The sequence below is a fragment of the Rhineura floridana genome, chromosome 4 (assembly GCF_030035675.1).
Source record: "Rhineura floridana isolate rRhiFlo1 chromosome 4, rRhiFlo1.hap2, whole genome shotgun sequence".
Taxonomy (NCBI): Eukaryota; Metazoa; Chordata; class Lepidosauria; order Squamata; family Rhineuridae; genus Rhineura; species Rhineura floridana.
Window position 1 is genome coordinate 173,912,957 of NC_084483.1, and position 16,261 is coordinate 173,929,217.

The 16,261-nt window shown below is 44.3% G+C and overlaps 1 pseudogene; it reads right to left on the reverse strand.

Annotated features, from left to right (window-relative positions):
- Positions 1-1,716: 1,716 nt before the first annotated feature.
- Positions 1,717-1,825, reverse strand: LOC133384671 (5S ribosomal RNA; annotated as a pseudogene).
- Positions 1,826-16,261: the final 14,436 nt, after the last annotated feature.

The window sequence follows — 16,261 nt, forward strand, 5'->3', positions numbered from 1 at the left end:
CCCCTAACTCAGCCCTACCCCCTGCATCAATGCACATAGATTAACACACTGAACACCTGGAGTCACACCAGGATCCATTCTGGCACAGCTGCAAAAGCCCCAATTCTTCCAGAGCCCCATAGGCCTGACAGCAGCAAGAATTAATAGGTAATTTGCCTTAGCTTTCAGATTTGGCTGATGATTATTAATAGTAACAATCCTATGCCTGTTTACTCAGAGGTAAGCTCTACTGCATTCAGTGGGGCTTACTCCCTGGTAAGTGTGCATTAATGTTTTTATTCTGGATTTTATCATTGCTTCTTTAATGTTTTTGTCTGCTTTGAAAGACACCTTGTGCCTTTGGAAAAATTAATCTAAAAATGATCATTGGTCATATTTAGCAGACATATACATATACTTAATATCTACTCCCCATTTATCTTTGACGAAAAGATAAAGACAGAATGCCGTACACAATACGCAATGTGTTAATTGTGATAGTCTTGCTTCCTTGGTAACTGGCATTAGAATTATGCTTCTGCTGCTGCTATTCATTTCATAATGAACTGAAAAATCTGAAATGAAATTATGTAACTGAGTTTTTCAGTCCAATATGCTGGCAAAGGTGATGCTAATAATTAACTACAATCAATATTATCTTAGAAAAGTGGAACCCACATATTTTATTAAAACAATTACCACTGTTGGCTTCGTAAGGTCCACTTGGTATATATAGACCTAAACCATGACCCATTGCTGATTGAAAAGACAAGAAGCTTCCAATTCAGCATCCTCGAATCAATGCCATAAAAAGGAAGGGATGACCAGCTATTGACCACAGGCCACATCTGTGACAGAAAGCTATTTTTCTGGCCACAGATGCCCCTAATTGTTGTTATACCTCACCGTTCCCAGTAGGGGCCACCTCCCTTTGCCTTGGCGGGTACACAGGAACATAGGAAACTACCTTATCCTGAGTCAGACCACTGGTCCATCTTGCTCAGTATCATCTACACAGTTGTTCTTCAGCTGGTGGGTCAGGACCCAATACCTGGTGAGGGCCTTTTCTTAAGTGGGTCACAGCAGCAACACTGCCATCATACAAATATATAGTAAAAAATAATAATAATTAAGGAATGGGGCTCCAAATGCATTTTTTAGTTAAAGGTGGGTCCCAGGTCTGAAAAGATTGATGACTACTGGTCTACCCCAATTGGTAATGCCTCTCCAGAGTTCCAAACAAAGGTCCCTCCCAATCCTACCTGGAAATACTCTGGATTGAACCTAGGACTCTGCGTGCAAAGGTAATGCTCTACCACTGAGCTACAGCACACCCTTTACCAATGGCCATTTGGGTCCTACCTTCCAAGAACATTGTCCATAGGGAGCCATTCTACTTACCTTCAATAGAAGGAGAGATGTCAGCAAGGAGAGACCCTTCACTGACATGCCTGGGACCAACTGCTATGGGGTTCCACCTCCTCCCTGTTCTGGTAGTTAACGAAGGTGTTATGCTATTTTTTTTGTTTTGAGAGCTCCCATGAGTGCTTTTAAAATTAGAAAGTGGGGCAATAATACTCTAAAAAAATCATCTCACAGTATAATAGAGCAGTATGTTGTTATTTGCCTTCAAGTCAGTTATGACTTATGGCGACCCTATGAATCCTATTTTGGATATATTCACAGGGTTTTCATGGTAAGAGGTATTCAGAGGTGGTTTACCATTGCCTTCCTCTAAGCCTACGACACCCAGTATTCCTAGGCAGTCTTCCATCCAAGTACTAACCAGGCCTGGCCCTGCTTAGCTTCCGAGATCTGGTGTGTTCAGGGTAGTATGGCCATAGGCAATAGAGCAGTATCAGGAAAAGCCACAGTAAAGCAATAGACAAAGAACTAAAATGCCTGAGGACATTCTTTAAAAGGCTTTAATGGTGCTGAAATGACATCAAGATAGGTATCAAGTGAGCCTCCCCGGAAAACACATTCCTCAGTTGGGCTGTGTCTCAACCTAATTTTAATCAAGATATGGTGTTTGTGTATGTGTGCCTATGTCTGCACACACACACACACACACACATCCAGTGAACATGGGAACATAGAAAGCTGCCTTGTACTGAGTCAGACCGTTGGTCCATATAGCTCAGAATTGTCTACACTGACTGGAAGTTGCTGCCCAGAGTTTCAGACAGGGAATATTCCCTGCCCTACCTGGAGATGCCAGGGATTGAACCTAGGACCTTCTGCGTGCCAAGCGGATGCTCTACCCGAGCCCTTCCCTGGGCATACAAATTATAGAATATTTTGGGGAAATGTTTTACTGATTTTGTTAGCTACCTGTGGGGTGGGGCTTTTCTTATATTGCTTGTTTATTACTTTAACAGAACAGTTGGGGGGTTATTCTGTGGTAGAGCAACTGCCACCATCTAAAGCCATGCCAACTGACGGGGTGGTGGGGAGGTGGCTTTTTTTCCCTTTGAGGAGGGGAGATTTTATTTCCCTCCCATTTTGGTCAATGAGAGACTATTAACTGTCAGTTCCAGAGTTAGTGTACGGAGGGGGATGAGGGATCTGGATATCCTTGTGAATCCTTGGCCACCCTTGGAATGCCTCATTTTGGCCTCTCCTCCTCCGTGGTGCAGAGTGGTAAGCAGCGGTAATGCAGCCAAAGCTCTGCTCATGGCCGGAGTTCGATTCCAACAGAAGGAGGAAGTCGAATCTCCGGTAAAAGGGGTCGAGGTCCACTCAGCCTTCCATCCATCCACGGTCGGTAAAATGAGTACCCGGCATACGTTGGGGGGTAAAGAAAGGCCGGGGAAGAAACTGGCAATCCCACCCCATATATACGGTCTGCCTAGTAACCGTTGCAAGACGTCACCCTAAGAGTCGGAAACGACTCGCACTACAAGTGCGGGGACACCTTTACCTTTTACCTCATGGGATATCTACACCCCCACACATCTTTCCACAGATATACTATGAAGGGGCGGGTTCTCTGGGAGCATAAGTGCTTTCCATACTGGCGGGCCTCCCTCTCTACCAGCAGATAAGCACTTATGCCACTTCCAACAGTCCTTCAGCCAATCTTGGTCAGGGTTAGGACTCCTCCCTTAATTCATTTATTGTATATTCTACTATTGCTTTGCTTTAATTTTACATTGTAAATCACCCTGAAATTACCATTATGAATGGCAGTACAGAACTTTCCCTAAATTAACCAATTAAAGACGGAAGGGTGGGAAATTATTCATACGAACAACAACTACTGTAAAATCAAGTATAATAAAGGAGGGAAGGCTGTAGCTCATTGGTAGAGTATCTGCTTTGCATGCAAGTGTCCCAGATTCAATCTCCAAGTTAGGCTGGGAAAAGACTCCCATCAGAAACCCTGGGACACTACTGCCAGTCAGTGTTCACAATACTGAGCTAGCTGGGCCTGTGGTCTGACTCATTATAATTACATTTCTAATAAATGATCTGATAGAAAGTTTGCAAAGAAATAGTTCCCGTATTTGTTTGTTATTTGCTTAGAAGCACAGAACAGAGTGCTAATTGGTAAGACTCACTCCTTCTGTAAAATCTAAACAGCCTGTTAGAAGGGGTTCACCATAAGGATGGAGAAAAGATTTGGTTTGGTTAGGATTTTAGTGCAAACCTACCTAATTCACACTTTCCCAAACAATATGCAAACTAAAACACAGCTATCCTTTGAAATCTGCACTTCTAATTTTGTGATGCAGTTCTTCAACCAAATTACGTGCACAAAAGTGTATATATGGTTTGTTTGCAATTTGTTTACCCCGTCCTTTAGCCAAAGAGGCTGTCAGAGCAGGGGGGGGTTCTGGGGGGTGGGGAGCTTTAAGACAGTCCCTGCCCTCAGGCTCATATTGGGAAGTATGCATAAAAATGGATATATTAGTGAAAATAATATCTGAATACATTATTTAGGGGAAAGTGTTTGCAAAAGAACTTGTGTATATCAGGCAAAATTGCATACAAAAATGTGCATAGTAGGAGAACTTTGGTCTAAAATGCTGCTGAACATTTTTTTAAAAACCACACAAACTGATGCAGAATTGTGGGAACTGAAGCTGAGACTGGAAAAATGAGAAACTGAGAGAAACCAAAATTGACAGATTCGTCTATCCCTAGTTTTTCCATTTAAGGTACCTTAAGTTTAGAATTACTTGTAAATGGTGCTTCTCTAACATACAGCTTTGTATTATTGGGCTCCTGCTGGGAAGAAGGCCGGGATATAAATTAATAATAATAATAATAATAATAATAATGATAATGATAATGATAATGATGATGATGATGATGCTCTTGTTATTCAGAATTTTGAAGTTTGCATATTATCACTGTCATACTATTCAGTGTCTCAGCCCTGCTGATGTGGAATTTTCCCAAGAAGACCCCCATGGCAAACTACATAGGACATTACAGCTAAGTGCGAGAGTCCCCATATAGAACAGCCTCCCATGTGGAGAAGGCAACATGGCCCACAACTTGCTGAATTTTTAAACTCACCAGCCTTTGCTCAAATACCCTCGTAAAAACAGACCTGATATTTGATTCCTTCACCTTATAAAAAGACCTGCAACACTGTTTAAGGCCACTGTCGCTGAAATTTGAAACATTCAAGATTGCCAATCCGAAGGAAATGACAGGGAACAGGGGAGGGGGTCTATTTTGGAGTGTTATTTACACATTTCGCTTGACTGAATGCTTTGTGAATAATCACCGAGACTCTTCACAACCCCTACGCCCCAGATTGCCAGTTTTCCCTGTTTGTGTGGGCTTTGCACAGTAAGAGGGGAAAGAAAGAAACAAACAGGAACATGCCATTGTAAAAGCACAAGCTTTGGCAGGAGGACGCAGACAGCTGTAGACTGCAACAAATTTAGCCCTGCCAGCAATATGGTTCCTCCATGCATCCATGTGATATAGCCTTTTCCAACTCTACTATAGAGCTCATCCGATTGCCTTCCGCCTCCACCTCCTTTGTCTTAACCTCTGTGGGGGGGAATCACAGACTCCACACCTGCCAGCTTGGGATCAAGTGTTTAGATATTTCAATCAATCCCTTAAAAATATGCTAAAAGCAATAGTAATTAAAGAACTTCATACAGATATTAGGTACAGCCACCAGCCATGGATCATGAAGCCCCATTCAATGGCAGGGCATCTCCTTTGCATACAGCAAGTCCCAGGTTCAATCCCCAGCATTTCCAGGTAGGGCTGAGAATGTCCTGTTTGAAACCCTGTGGAGCTGCTGCCAGTCAGCACGGACAACACTGAGTTAGGTGGACCAGTGGTCTGACTCAGTGTAAGGCAGCGTCCTACATCCCTATGTATGATTTCACTTATGTGAGGGAGGAGAGCAAGGCCACAAGTGCTGGCCCCAAATCTTCTGTGATGTCCTTGTCACAGCCTTCCATGTGTTAAGAGGGGGCACTTCTGAAGTAGGGAGGCTGCTATATGTGTGTATGCTCCCCATGTGATTCAAAACCCTGATCGCACAGGGGTCTAAATCACACAGGGAACCTGCATGCAGAGAGCAGGCCCCGATGTCAGAGATTCCCCCTCCAACACATGCATGGAGGAGGAGCCGGCCAATGGGGACAGAGGGGTGAAGCCAGCAAGCATGACTGAGCATCTTACTCTATGTGTACATTCTAATCAGTCTGTAAACTTTGCCTGGTGTAAGTTAATCATGTTACACCGAATGCCTTGCAAAGGAAATGAGCTCTTCAGAAGAGCTCTGCTGTTCTAGGTGGGAAAACAACAAACACAAAAGACTTGCCTGGAAGGCGCAGCCCCTTGCTGAGATTAGAAGCAGCCAAAAGCTTAAACAGCCCCGCCCCTCGCTCAGGAAGGAAGCCTGAGAGAATACTAAAGAGTTAAGCCCCAGCTGATAGCCATCAGCCTCAAGTAACACATCATTGGCTGGCAGCAGTAGCTGGGAGGAACCAGCCACACATATAAAGTCAGAGCACCCTAGCGAGGGAGCCTGCTCCACGAGCTAGAGGAAGCCCCAGCTGACAAAGCGTCAAGGCGAGTTAAGCAGCAGAGCGAGTTCGGCAGCAGGGCAAGAAGGCCAGGGCCCCCCACTCTGCCCGTCTGTTCCCTGACCTCAACTAAACCGCAGTCTCCAACCCATTGACGTAATAAACCTTAAACAAAACGATGCAGGTAAGAAGCCAGCAGGGGTGTGGGGGCTTTCCAGTGTTTTGCACCGCCTGCAGCATGTACGACTATCTGCCTGTTGGACAGCAGTCATGGGTATGCTCTCGGTGCAATGAGCTCCTGGCTCTCCGGGAACGACTTCATTTCCTTGAGGCCAAGGTGGCGGACCTGGAAAAGCTGAGAGACGCAGAGAGGTGTGTGGAGGAGGCGTTCAGGGACGTTATAGCTGTGTCCCACTCCAACGATGATAGCTCTCCTGCTATCATGGACAACGATGGTCTCGGGGAAGGAGAGCATCCAGCTGAGGAAGAGGGAAACGATCCCTTAGAAGGGACCCATTCCTTGGGGGATGAGCAGCTATCCTCTCGTGCCGAGGATATATCTCCAGGGGGTGGAGGGATCCTTGTAGTGGGTGATTCGATCATTAGGAACACAGTGGGGTGTGTGATGGGCATGTAGACCGCAAGGTGTTTTGCCTGCCTGGTGCGAAGGTTGCGGATATCACCCGTCGTTTAGATAGTTTGGTAGACAGTGCCGGGAAGGAGTCAGTGGTCGTGGTGCACGTCGGCACCAACGACATGGGGAAATGCAGCCGTGAGGTCCTGGAAGCAAAATTTAGGTTGCTAGGTAGGATGCTGAAAGCCAGGACCTCCAAGGTGGCTTTCTCTGAAATGCTACTGGTTCCACGCACAGGCCCAGCCAGACAGGCCCAGCTTCGCAGTCTCAATGCGTGGATGAGACGATGGTGTCGGGTGGAAGGGTTTGGATTTGTTAGGCACTGGGGAACATTTTGGGACAAGCCGGGCCTGTACAAAAGGGACGGGCTCCACTTGAACCAGAATGGAACCAGACTGCTGGCACTTAAAATTAAAAAGGTGGCAGAGCAGCTTTTAAACTGACTGAGGGGGGAAACCCGACAGGAGCTGAGAAAGGTCCGGTTCGGAATAAACCTCCCCCCTGGGATAAAAACCAAAGAAATGATGAAATTTTAAAAGGGGTAGGCCTAGAAGTAGGCATTGTGAGAGCAGGGGCACAGGATATAAATTCAGAAGGGCAAAATTACCACAGGCCTAACCACAAGTGCCAAAGACACTTGAAGAGAGACACTGCTTACAAGTGCCTGTACGCTAATGCTAGGAGCCTGCGAACCAAGATGGGAGAACTGGAGTGGTCTTAGAGGAGAGCATTGATATAGTGAGCATAACGGAGACCTGGTGGAATGGAGAAAACCAGTGGGATATGGTTATCCCTGGATATAAACTATATCGGAAGGACAGGGAAGGACGTATTGGTGGCGGAGGCGCTCTATACGTGAAAGAAGGCATTGAATCCAGCAAGCTCGAAACCCCAAAAGAGGCAGACTCCTCCACAGAATCGTTGTGGGTGGTGATACCATGCCCCAGGAGGGACTTAATACTGGGAACGATCTATCATCCCCCTGATCAAAATGCTCAGGGAGACCTTGAGATGAGATATGAAATTGAGGAAGCATCCAAACTAGGAAATGTGGTAGTAATGGGTGACTTCAACTACCCGGACATAGACTGGCTGCATATGTGTTCCAGTCATGACAAAGAAGCAAAGTTTCTAGATATTCTAAATGACTATTCCCTAGACCAGTTGGTCATGGAACCGACCAGAGGGACGGCAACCCTGGACTTAATCCTCAGTGGGGACCGGGACCTGGTGCAAGATGTAAGTGTTGTTGAACCGATTGGGAGCAGTGACCACAGTGCTATTAAATTAAACATACATGTAACTGGCCAATTGCCAAGAAAATCCAACACGGTCACATTTGACTTCAAAAGAGGAAACTTCACAAAAATGAGGGGATTGGTAAAAAGAAAGCTGAAAAACAAAGTCCAGAGGGTCACATCACTCGAAAATGCTTGGAAGTTGTTTAAAAACACTATATTAGAAGCTCAACTGGAGTGCATACCGCAGATCAGAAAAGGTACCGCCAGGGCCAAGAAGATGCCAGCATGGTTAACGAGCAAAGTCAAGGAAGCTCTTAGAGGCAAAAAGTCTTCCTTCAAAAAATGGAAGTCTTGTCCAAATGAAGAAAATAAAAAAGAACACAAACTCTGGCAAAAGAAATGCAAGAAGACAATAAGGGATGCTAAAAAAGAATTTGAGGAGCACATTGCTAAGAACATAAAAACCAACAACAAAAAATTCTATAAATACATTCAAAGCAGGAGACCATCTAGGGAGACAATTGGACCCTTGGATGATAAGGGAGTCAAAGGTGTACTAAAGAACGATAAGGAGATTGCAGAGAAGCTAAATGAATTCTTTGCATCTGTCTTCACAGTGGAAGATATAGGGCAGATCCCTGAACCTGAACTAACATTTGCAGGAAGGGATTCTGAGGAACTGAGACAAATAGTGGTAACGAGAGAGGAAGTTCTAAGCTTAATGAACAATATAAAAACTGACAAATCACCGGGCCCGGATGGCATCCACCCGAGAGTTCTCAAAGAACTCAAAGGTGAAATTGCTGATCTGCTAACTAAAATATGTAACTTGTCCCTTGGGTCCTCCTCCGTGCCTGAGGACTGGAAAGTGGCAAATGTAACACCAATCTTCAAAAAGGGATCCAGAGGGGATCCCGGAAATTACAGGCCAGTTAGCTTAACTTCTGTCCCTGGAAAACTGGTAGAAAGTATCATTAAAGCTAGATTAACTAAGCACATAGAAGAACAAGCCTTGCTGAAGCAGAGCCAGCATGGCTTCTGCAAGGGAAAGTCCTGTCTCACTAACCTATTAGAATTCTTTGAGAGTGTCAACAAGCATATAGATAGAGGTGATCCAGTGGACATAGTGTACTTAGACTTTCAAAAAGCGTTTGACAAGGTACCTCACCAAAGGCTTCTGAGGAAGCTTAGCAGTCATGGAATAAAAGGAGAGGTCCTCTTGTGGATAAGAAATTGGTTAAGAAGCAGAAAGCAGAGAGTAGGAATAAACGGACAGTTCTCCCAATGGAGGGCTGTAGAAAGTGGAGTCCCTCAAGGATCGGTATTGGGACCTGTACTTTTCAACTTGTTCATTAATGACCTAGAATTAGGAGTGAGCAGTGAAGTGGCCAAGTTTGCTGATGACACTAAATTGTTCAGGGTTGTTAAAACAAAAAGGGATTGCGAAGAGCTCCAAAAAGACCTCTCCAAACTGAGTGAATGGGCAGAAAAATGGCAAATGCAATTCAATATAAACAAGTGTAAAATTATGCATATTGGAGCAAAAAATCTGAATTTCACATATACGCTTATGGGGTCTGAACTGGCGGTGACCGACCAGGAGAGAGACCTCGGGGTTGTAGTGGACAGCACGATGAAAATGTTGACCCAGTGTGCGGCAGCTGTGAAAAAGGCAAATTCCATGCTAGCGATAATTAGGAAAGGTATTGAAAATAAAACAGCTGATATCATCATGCCGTTGTATAAATCTATGGTGCGGCTGCATTTGGAATACTGTGTACAGTTCTGGTCGCCTCATCTCAAAAAGGATATTATAGAGTTGGAAAAGGTTCAGAAGAGGGCAACCAGAATGATCAAGGGGATGGAGCGACTCCCTTACGAGGAAAGGCTGCAGCATTTGGGGCTTTTTAGTTTAGAGAAAAGGCGGGTCAGAGGAGACATGATAGAAGTGTATAAAATTATGCATGGCATTGAGAAAGTGGATAGAGAAAAGTTCTTCTCCCTCTCTCATAATACTAGAACTCGTGGACATTCAAAGAAGCTGAATGTTGGAAGATTCAGGACAGACAAAAGGAAGTACTTCTTTACTCAGCGCATAGTTAAACTATGGAATTTGCTCCCACAAGATGCAGTAATGGCCACCAGCTTGGATGGCTTTAAAAGAAGATTAGACAAATTCATGGAGGACAGGGCTATCAATGGCTACTAGCCGTGATGGCTGTGCTGTGCCACCCTAGTCAGAGGCAGCATGCTTCTGAAAACCAGTTGCCGGAAGCCTCAGGAGGGGAGAGTGTTCTTGCACTCGGGTCCTGCTTGCGGGCTTCCCCTAGGCACCTGGTTGGCCACTGTGAGAACAGGATGCTGGACTAGATGGGCCACTGGCCTGATCCAGCAGGCTCTTCTTATGTTCTTATGTTCTTATGATGTAGCAATAGAGCTCCGGCAAAACTTCTCTAACCAATCCAAAATCCCAACATTGTTTGCAATACTTTGAAAGGAACACATAGTTGAATCTGTAGATTACTGGTGGCAAACCTGTGTCCCTCCAGATGTCATTGGATTTCCTCTCCCAACAGACCCAGCTAGCACAGTCAATGGTCAAGATGATAGGAACTGTAGATCAACAAGCATCGGGAGGGATACAGGTCCCCCACTCCTGCTTTAGATGAAAGTAAGCTAACAGGTGATTGACATGATCCTCAGTTTGAAAGACAGTAGATCAGCCCTTATACTGTTGGTCTACTAGACCTCCTGCTCCTGCATGCAGCCTAGTGCATTTGTACTTATCCAGGGTCCTGACCTCATTCCAGCATAAAAGTGGGCCTACCTCACTCCATTTGGAATGTCATCTCTTTCTAGTGAGAGAGATTGCTATGGATCAGGACAAAACTCCAATGCATAAGCACATCATAGCGCAACATAAGAGATTCACACACACCCAAAGCACAACATTTAATTAGGAATGAATAAAACCACCATCAACCCCTGGATATTAAATATTCAAGAAACAAACAGGGAAGTAAGAAATGTAGGTGGTAAAATGAAATTATGAAATATAGATAACTCAGCTCAGCAGTGCTGCCCTTTCTAATATGAAAGCAAATTAATCAGAAAGTAGAAAATACAGAAGTTACATTGCTACAATAAAAAAGGAAGTGGCGCTCTTAGGAATCTGTTTTATTTTCCTTTACAAAAGGCAACAATCTGAACATCAAGCTGCCAAAGGCCTTATTGTGTGGCTCTTTCAAAACATTCAGAGAATGTTTGTAACTCTTGGTTGGATTCTGACTGGCAAAGCATCCAGGCTGTTCCATAGTATCATTGTCCAAGAAATCTGTCTGTGGACCTCTGCAAGCACCACCAGCCAAAATCCCACCAGGAAAAAAACAATACTGCAGATCATTCCTTTTCACTCCACACCTTCTTCCTTGGCAGGTAAGCCAGTCTGCATTCATCCTTTCTTTGGCTCCAGTAATTTACATGAAGTCACACAGCAGAGATGAATTTAGGATAGGCACCATAAGGAGGACAACTGGAGTTTGTTGAGATTCCAAGAAATGAAGGGGGGGACCCTACATGGTCCACAAAAATTAAGGAAAGCCATAGATATCATTCTTTCTTTATGTTCACAATACATTGTTGCCTATGAGATAACTGCATCTGAAAACCTTAGCATGAAGCAAGCACAAAAAATGAGCTTGTGTTTTCAGAAGCTATAAAAGCTTAATTAGAACTTAGATAATTAAAGATTTCGCAGCTCTGGGGGGAGAAAATACAACACAGCCATTCATACAAATCAGCCATGGCACACATTCAGTAAAATACCATATAATGCATATTTTCATCAGAACGTTGTTTACAATATCAATGTGTGAGAAGCAATGCATTCCTGCTCACATTCAGGAAACACACATTGCAATTGAGGATTCAGATCTAAAATTGTACTTGGAGGTTTTGCTTTAAAATGATTAGTTGTGTACACAGGATTTATTCACTGCAAGCAGTGCTCTTCATGCCACTGAACTCCAGAAACCTCATTTAGAAAAGCACAGAGGAATTGATCCAGCTGCAACATATTTGTATTTTATTTAATTTTAAGATACTTATATTCTGCCTTAAGACCCTCCATGGTGCAGAGTGGTAAGCGGCGGTGGTGGGGAGGTGGCTTTTTTTTCCCTTTGAGGAGGGGAGATTTTATTTCCCTCCCATTTTGGTCAATGAGAGACTATTAACTCTGTCAGTTCCAGAGTTAGTGTACGGAGGGGGGTGAGGGATCTGGATATCCTTGTAAATCCTTGGCCACCCTTGGAATGCCTCATTTTGGCCTCTCCTCCTCCGTGGTACAGAGTGGTAAGCAGCGGTAATGCAGCCAAAGCTCTGCTCATGGCCGGAGTTCGATTCCAACGGAAGGAGGAAGTCGAATCTCCGGTAAAAGGGGTCGAGGTCCACTCAGCCTTCCATCCATCCGTGGTCGGTAAAATGAGTACCCGGCATACGTTGGGGGGTAAAGAAAGGCCGGGGAAGGAACTGGCAATCCCACCCCATATATACAGTCTGCCTAGTAACCGTTGCAAGACGTCACCCTAAGAGTCGGAAACGACTCGCACTACAAGTGCGGGGACACCTTTACCTTTTATATTCTGCCTTTCTGTCATTAAATCTTCCAAGGTGGCTAACAAATCTTTTAAAAGCAGACATAAAATCCAGTAAAATGTTGAACTGTAACAACAACAAAACCAAATAAGTTAGAGAAAACAACAGTAGGACAGTAATAATAGCAATGATTATTCTACAGGAAGTTGTGTTAAGATCTCCTAGGTGTGCATTTTGTGGTGTTTTGGAACAACCAGAGGAACATTGTTGTGCAAGAGAATGCCTAAGCAGGTTGCTGATAACTTTGCTCACAATAGATTGCACAATCTGTTTCACCATGAGTTTCTGCTGTGCAACTGTTGCATTGGATTCCTCTGTTGCACAACCTTAAAACTCAGCCCGTGTGTTAGCGCAAGAGCCCTTGCGGTAGTGGACAGAGAATGCTGGCTACAGCCTGATTGCTGGTGGTGGTGTGTGCGTGTTTTACCAATGTGTATCAGTAAAACACCACTGGTGGGGAGGAGGAATAGATGCCAGGCACCATAATGAAGCTCATGCTCATGTCACCCTGCTTATTGCTTCTTTCCTGGCAGCAGAGTGGATTTTACACCCGTCCCCCAAGCTAAACATTCATTTCTTGCTTTGCACCATTTACAACTGATTCACATTACACTGAGGTATACTTTAAGGAAATGAAAAGGCATAATATTGTGGAAATGCAAAGGCCATTGATAAAGGAAAAGATACGGGGCAAGTTTCGGAGCAACCAATGCAGTGATGAGGTGCCAGAGACCTGCCCACCTGATACTGGCATTGCTGCCCCTAATTGGGACAGTGCAGGGCCACCAGTGGTGACAGGTGCCCATGGGGACTGGTAGGATGGAAGGCAAGGAGGCCAATGGTAGGGGTGGCCAGAGCCAATGACAGGCGGAGCCAACTAATCCTAGTTCTGTCCTCATCCTGCTCCGTGCTGAGTTCTACAAGGGCAAAACTGAGATTAAGGAGAAGGAAGCCGACAGCCGGTGGACAGCTCTTGGACTGGTTGTAAGAAAGAAGGCAGGCAGGTGAGGGCTGGCTGAGGGCAGAGTAAGATTGGTGGGGCAGTGCCCCATTTGCCCTCTTCTGGGAGATACAGCAAGGTGGCAGTAAGGTCAGGGCTGCACAGGCACACCAGCAGGGTCTCCAGATTGGCTCCCCCGGTGCACCTGCACAGCCCTGACTCCACTCCGATACTGCCCCACCTTTACCCCATCTTGGTAAGCAGCAGCAGCAGTGCTGGGAGAGCCACTCCACAGCACTGCACCACCACACTGGCTGCTCCTGGTCCAATGGGACTTCCTCTCCTCCACCACAATGCCCTCCCACTTGTGCAATGGCAATCCACTCAAGCCTTAGAACTTCTGATTTCCCTTCTTCCCCCTGCAGACAACCTCCTCCCCCCACCCCAGGGCATGCTTCCAAAGCTTGCTTTGAATGATTGGGGGGAGCTTAATTTTTCCCATTTTAATAACATAGAGGAGGGAAATGACACTAGTGCAGGTTCTGAAAATGGTGGCAAACTGCATATGCTTCCATTCTGGAATTATGTTTAGAAATTCAGTATAGAGCAGCAAATCATTTGTCATATAATTCATTATCGTACTTTTACTGCCAGGGAGGTGCTGTTGGGATTTTCTGACTCAGTGACAAAGTGACTTGGCTGGTCCCGTGTGCTATACACATTGATTTGCCGGGGGGGGGGGGATTTGCTTCTGCTCCACCTCAGATTGCAAAATGCCTTGGGCCAGCCTAGGGCAAAGTGAACTAAGAGAAGCAAAAAAAAAAGCAACACTTCTCAACCTGATGTCCTCTGGATATCGTTGGACTACACCTGCCATCGTCTCCCATCATCCCTCACCATTGGCCATGCTGGCTGAGGCTGATAGGAGTTGGTGTCCATAACATTGGGAGGACACCAGCCTAGGGAAGGCTCCAATAAAGGAATAAATCTCATTCCTGATCCCTCGTGGGTAAGCCAAGGGTAGTTAACCATATGCTTTCAATCTCCATCTGAACCCTCAAATCTGATCCTCGAACAGGTTTGGAGCTACCATCTTATGCCTCAAGCTTCCCTACTCTGCTGCCACAGAAGATATGGGGAAATGTTACATTCTAAGACTAGCAATTGCATTGGGAAATATTTCCAGAAGCTAAAAATGGCCTCAAAACTTTGTATTGGAAGTTAGACTTAAAAAAGTAAACCTAACCTCAACATAATTCAAGGTTCTGATCAGAGCTTGGAAGTAATTTTTTTGCATCTCAGGAGAAAATGTTTGCTTGGCTGAGTGTCCCTTAGTTGGTGGCAGGGCAGGGTCCAGGAGGTGGTTAAGTGACAGAGATTATGCTTGCTGGCTGAGTGGGGGGGTTGCACTTGGTTTGACATGCAGAGATCTGAGCTGTAGCCTCTCCCTCCCTCCCCACCTCCCTTACCAGCAGAGAGACCACCATTGCTATCTTATGGATAAAAAGAATTATTCTACTATCTCTGTATGTGTGTGTTTATTTTTAATGTTGTTTTAGGCTACTCAGATGTGCAGTTGCCAAGGTCAGCACCTTCTGGCTGTTTTTTTTTTTTAAGTAACTGAAATATAATTGTAGTGACTACTTTTGAAAAAAAGTAATCAGTTACTTTCAAAGCAATTGTAACGGTAATTACTACTTTTTGGGGCCATGTAATTGTAACTGTAATTTATTATTTTTTAAAGGTAATCTTCCAAGCTCTGGTTCTAGGCAGCTTAGGACCAGAATACCTGAGAGATCTTTTTACTCCTTATATACCCAGGTGAGGGCCGCCTGCAGATACCATCTTATCAGGTTTGTTCTGCACAACATAGGAAGCTGACCTTTAGTGTAGTGGCACCTACCTTTCGGAATTCTCTTCCCTTAAATATTAGACAGGAGGCATCTGTGTTATCTTTTCAGTGCCAATTAAAGATCTTCCTCCTTCAACAAGCCTTTTGAGTAGAGACCTTATCCCAGTCTGTGTCTGTTCTGGAATTGCTTTTTAAGATGTTTTTAAAGTTGTTTTTTAAATGTTTTAAGATATTTTGTTTTAATATTTTTTAAAATATGTTTTGTTTAATATGTTTTAATGTCTTTGTTTAAAATATGTTTTGAAGTGCTTTTAGTGTTTTTGTTTGCTGGCCTGAGCTCCTTCAGGGAGGAAGGGCAGGATATTAACTGGATAATAAATAAGTAATAAGTAAATGATCTGGTATCATTCTTTTGTGATATCTGTTTTTTCTTTAATTCTTGGCAACAATAGGGGGGAGAGGGGAGGCAGAATCCAATGTGGTAGCAACCTTCATTTTTATTTACTGACAGCCTTACCTGCTCTTTTGTTGATACATTGGAAAGCTGTACTAGCAAGAAAATTCTGATAATATGCAGCTGAATAGCCCAGATTAAGAGGAGCAAAGGCCTTAACAATTATTTGCCAGGGAAGTTTAAGACAGGTAGCTAACTATAATTACATCAAGAAGTTCTAAAACAGTTGTGCAATTTTTAATTGCCATTAAAAATATAAAATATGGAGATAAAACTCTTTGTGCCTTCATTCCATTGTGATCACATTGCAGGTTAATGATATATTAACCACTAATATATATTATAGGGTCAGAAAGAACATCTCCTCCCAGTCCAGGGAGGCCATACTGTCTGGTTAACCTTTGGCTCAGGTTGCTGTCAACAGGACTGTCAATCAGTCAGCTCTAGTAAACCAATTGTTATCTACAGCTATGAATTCTCTCAATTATCAGCTGCTGTGT